The following is a 6000-nucleotide window of genomic DNA, read 5'->3' as shown; positions in this document are numbered from 1 at the left end:
TGAACTAGAACTGATCCCTACTGAACTAGTAATGATACTGAACTAGAACTGATCCCTACTAAACTAATACTGTTATTGAACTAGTACTAATACTGAACTAGTACTGATAATGAACCAGAACTGATCCCTACTGAACTAGTACTGATATCTTCTGAACTAGAATTAATCCCTACTAAACTAGTACTGAACCTTACTGAACTAGTACTGATAATGAACTAGAACTGATCCCTACTGAACTAGTAATGATACTGAACTAGAACTGATCCCTACTAAACTAATACTGTTATTGAACTAGTACTAATACTGAACTAGTACTGATAATGAACTAGAACTGATCCCTACTGAACTAGTACTGACATCTGCTGAACTAGAATTGATCCTTACTGAACTAGTACTGATCCTTACTGAACTAGTACTGATCCCTACTAAACTATTACTGATCCTTACTGAACTAGTACTGATCCATAATGAACTACATGTAATACTGATACTGAACTAGTACTGAAAATGAACTAGTTCTGATCCCTACTGAACTAGTACTGATAGTGAACTAGTACTTATCCCTACTAAACTAGTACTGATAGTGAACTAGAATTAATCCTTACTGAACTAGTACTGATCCATACTAAACTAGTATTGTTGTTGAACTAGTACTAATACTGAATTAGTACTGATATCTTCTGAACTAGAACTAATCCCTACTGAACTAGTACTGATACTGAACTAGTACTGATACTGAACTAGTACTGATCCCTACTGAACTACATGTAATACTGATACTGAACTAGTACTGAAAATGAACTAGTTCTGATCCCTACTGAACTAATACTGATAGTGAACTAGTACTTATCCCTACTAAGCTAGTACTGATAGTGAACTAGAATTAATCCCTACTGAACTAGTACTGTTCCATACTAAACTAGTATTGTTATTGAACTAGTACTAATACTGAACTAGTACTGATATCTTCTGAACTAGAACTAATCCCTACTGAACTAGTACTGATACTGAACTAGTACTGATACTGAACTAGTGTACATGTAAACAGCATAAATAATATTGTTTGTTACTAATATGAAGGAAACTTTGTGTATCAATTACAATCATTATTCACTAGTGCAAGTATAAGCGAACAAAACTTACCCAATTCGGAATAATGCGAACAAAACTTACCCAATTCGGAATAATATAAATCCTGTCCAACACCTGAATAGTACACGCACATGGTTAGACACCACTATAAAACTAGAAAATAATCTGGACAAATTTTCCGGAATATATGTGTAACTTTTTTTTTATGTCACTTACATGTACACATACTAGATAAAATACCTATACAATGTAAGTCATTACAAACTTTACGGATGTATGAAAGTGGACGAGTGGAATTAGTGGGGTTCTTTCAATCTAGCCTTTAAAAGTGAATTATATACATACGGACTTGATTAGAAATTGTTAGTCGAATACTATCATTGGATAAACAAAATGAGTCATTACTTTTTTGCATTGTTAAAAATAACTGTAATTGAAAAAAAAACCAATAAACAGTAATATACCGCGTGCATGTAGGTAATGGACGTCCCCATTCTTGTCCGGGTGCAGAGTAAAAGACTTTACAGGGACATGACGCAGACGGATACAGTGTTGGGGTGGCTGATACATGCATGCGCGGGGACAACTTACAAACTTAATATAACTATATAAAATATATATTTATATTTAACACATGTATAAACATAGCTATTAAATGTAAGGTGTACGAATAGTGAAAGACCACCTGCGAGTGGACACTTTATTGTTCGGGGGCTGATCCCAGGGCTCCTCAACGTTAACCCTGGCAGCCTCCAACAACCACTGAATATATGAAAATGAGAATATCAAAATGCTGAGGGATTAAAATTTGTATAAAAAAGAAAAAAGAAATAAATAAATAGGCAGGCGTGGCTTGCAAGATCGTACAGAGGAAAGGACAGATTAGAAACGAATCATGTTTATCATAGAAACGTAGTGAGTTGACTACTGTTGCCACATTGTAGGCAAATGTCAAGTAATCTCTAGAAATACGAAGCAAGAAGCTGAATATGACGAGTCTACGGTATCATAAAAAATGATTCCTTGTGACAAGATAAGGCGTACGTTTGTTATTCAATCCTTGTCATTCAATGACGCATCTTTGTTAGTATACATGTATGTTGTTGTTTAACTAAGTGGTTTACAGTATATACTCGGCCTCATAAGAACGCAACAATAAATCGTAAAAAAAGGAAAAGAAAAGAAAAACGACAACATAGTAGACTTATGTGAAAATCGGTCCACCAGTTGTGTGTTACATGACATTGTAGACTAAAGTGACAGTCGGTCACACCAGTTGTGTGTTACATGGCATTATAGACTATAGTGACAGTCGGTCACACCAGTTCTGTGTTACATAACATTGTAGACTATAGTGACAGTCGGTCACACCAGTTCTGTGTAACTTAACATTGTAGACTATAGTGACAATAGGTCACACCAGTTCTGTGTTACATAACATCGTATACTATAGTGACAGTCGGTCACACCAGTTCTGTGTTACATAACATTGTAGACTATAGTGACAGTCGGTCACACCAGTTCTGTGTTACATAACATTGTAGACTATAGTGACAGTCGGTCACACCAGTTCTGTGTTACATAACATTGTAGACTATAGTGACAGTCGGTCACACCAGTTCTGTGTTACATAACATTGTAGACTATAGTGACAGTCGGTCACACCAGTTCTGTGTTACATAACATTGTAGACTATAGTGACAGTCGGTCACACCAGTTCTGTGTTACATAACATTGTAGACTATAGTGACAGTCGGTCACACCAGTTCTGTGTTACATAACATTGTAGACTATAGTGACAGTCGGTCACACCAGTTCTGTGTTACATAACATTGTAGACTATAGTGACAGTCGGTCACACCAGTTCTGTGTTACATAACATTGTAGACTATAGTGACAGTCGGTCACACCAGTTCTGTGTTACATAACATTGTAGACTATAGTGACAGTCGGTCACACCAGTTCTGTGTTACATAACATTGTAGACTATAGTGACAGTCGGTCACACCAGTTCTGTGTTACATAACATTGTAGACTATAGTGACAGTCGGTCACACCAGTTCTGTGTTACATAACATTGTAGACTATAGTGACAGTCGGTCACACCAGTTCTGTGTTACATAACATTGTAGACTATAGTGACAGTCGGTCACACCAGTTCTGTGTTACATAACATTGTAGACTATAGTGACAGTCGGTCACACCAGTTCTGTGTTACATAACATTGTAGACTATAGTGACAGTCGGTCACACCAGTTCTGTGTTACATAACATTGTAGACTATAGTGACAGTCGGTCACACCAGTTCTGTGTTACATAACATTGTAGACTATAGTGACAGTCGGTCACACCAGTTCTGTGTTACATAACATTGTAGACTATAGTGACAGTCGGTCACACCAGTTCTGTGTTACATAACATTGTAGACTATAGTGACAGTCGGTCACACCAGTTCTGTGTTACATAACATTGTAGACTATAGTGACAGTCGGTCACACCAGTTCTGTGTTACATAACATTGTAGACTATAGTGACAGTCGGTCACACCAGTTCTGTGTTACATAACATTGTAGACTATAGTGACAGTCGGTCACACCAGTTCTGTGTTACATAACATTGTAGACTATAGTGACAGTCGGTCACACCAGTTCTGTGTTACATAACATTGTAGACTATAGTGACAGTCGGTCACACCAGTTCTGTGTTACATAACATTGTAGACTATAGTGACAGTCGGTCACACCAGTTCTGTGTTACATAACATTGTAGACTATAGTGACAGTCGGTCACACCAGTTCTGTGTTACATAACATTGTAGACTATAGTGACAGTCGGTCACACCAGTTCTGTGTTACATAACATTGTAGACTATAGTGACAGTCGGTCACACCAGTTCTGTGTTACATAACATTGTAGACTATAGTGACAGTCGGTCACACCAGTTCTGTGTTACATAACATTGTAGACTATAGTGACAGTCGGTCACACCAGTTCTGTGTTACATAACATTGTAGACTATAGTGACAGTCGGTCACACCAGTTCTGTGTTACATAACATTGTAGACTATAGTGACAGTCGGTCACACCAGTTCTGTGTTACATAACATTGTAGACTATAGTGACAGTCGGTCACACCAGTTCTGTGTTACATAACATTGTAGACTATAGTGACAGTCGGTCACACCAGTTCTGTGTTACATAACATTGTAGACTATAGTGACAGTCGGTCACACCAGTTCTGTGTTACATAACATTGTATACTATAGTGACAGTCGATCACACCAGTTCTGTGTTACATAACATTGTAGACTAAAGTGACAGTCGGTCACACCAGTTCTGTGTTACATAACTTTAGACTATAGTTTATTTCGGTCACACCAGTTCTGTGTTACATAACATTGTTGACTAAAGTGACAGTCGGTCACACCAGTTATGTGTTACATAACATTGTAGACTATAGTGACAATGGGTCACACCAGTTCTGTGTTACATAACATTGCATACTAAAGTGACAATCGGTCACACCAGTTCTGTGTTACATAAAATTGTATACTAAAGTAACAATCGGTCACACCAGTTCTGTGTAACATAACATTGTAGACTATAGTGACAATAGGCCACACCAGTTCTGTGTTACATAACATTGTAGACTAGTGACAATCGGTCACACCAGTTCTTTGTTACAAAACATTGTAGACTAAAGTGATAATCGGTCACACCAGTTCTGTGTTACATAACATTGAAGACTATAGTGACAATGGGTCACACAAGTTCTGTGTTACATAACATTGTAGACTATAATGACAATAGGTCACACCCTTTCTGTGTTACATATCATTGTTGACTAATGTGACAGTCGGTCACACCAGTTCTTTGTTACATAACATTGTAGACTATAGTGACAATCGGTCACACCAGTTCTTTGTTACAAAACATTGTAGACTTAAATGACAATCGGTCACACCAGTTCTGTGTTACATAACATTGTAGACTAGTGACAGTCGGTCACACCAGTTTTGTGTTACATAACATTGTAGACTATAGTGACAATCGGTCACACCAGTTCTGTGTTACATAACATTGTATACTATATCGACAGTCGGTCACACCAGTTCTGTGTTACATAACATTGTATACTATAGTGACAATCGGTCACACCAGCTATGTGTTACATAACATTGTAGACTATAGCGACAATCGGTCACACCAGTTCTGTGTTACATAACATTGTATACTCTATCGACAGTCGGTCACACCAGTTCTGTGTTACATAACAGTGTATACTATAGTGACAATCGGTCACACCAGTTATGTGTTACATAACATTGTAGACTATAGTGACAATAGGTCACACCAGTTCTGTGTTACATAACATTGTAGACTATAGTGACAATCGGTCACACCAGTTCTGTGTTACATAACATTGTCGACTATAGTAACAATCGGTCACACCAGTTCTGTGTTTCATAACAGTGTTAACTATAGTTTAAGTCGGTCACACCAGTTCTGTGTTACATAGCATTGTAGACTTTAGTGACAATCGGTCACACAAGTTCTGTGTTACATAACATTGTCGACTATAGTGACAGTCGGTCACACCCGTTCTGTGTTCCATAACATTGTAGACTGGAGTGACAGTCGGTCACACCAGTTCTGTGTTACACAACATTCTAGACTAAAGTGACAATGATATCCGCATTATACTATCATAAATTATGTAAACGCTCCGGTGCTATCGTTTTACATGCATGATCAATTCTCTCTCTTTTTTGTTTGAATTGAACAATAATTTTGAACGCTGCAACAACATTGTTAAGACTAGACTGAGCATGATATGTGGGTTGGGATAGATCAGGTTAAACAAGAATTGCACGGAATGTCACCCTCTGTAAACACATGCTACCGGCC

This window comes from Mizuhopecten yessoensis, unplaced genomic scaffold (assembly GCF_002113885.1).
Source record: "Mizuhopecten yessoensis strain PY_sf001 unplaced genomic scaffold, ASM211388v2 scaffold9653, whole genome shotgun sequence".
NCBI classification, from domain to species: Eukaryota; Metazoa; Mollusca; class Bivalvia; order Pectinida; family Pectinidae; genus Mizuhopecten; species Mizuhopecten yessoensis.
This window is presented reverse-complemented; position numbering follows the sequence as displayed.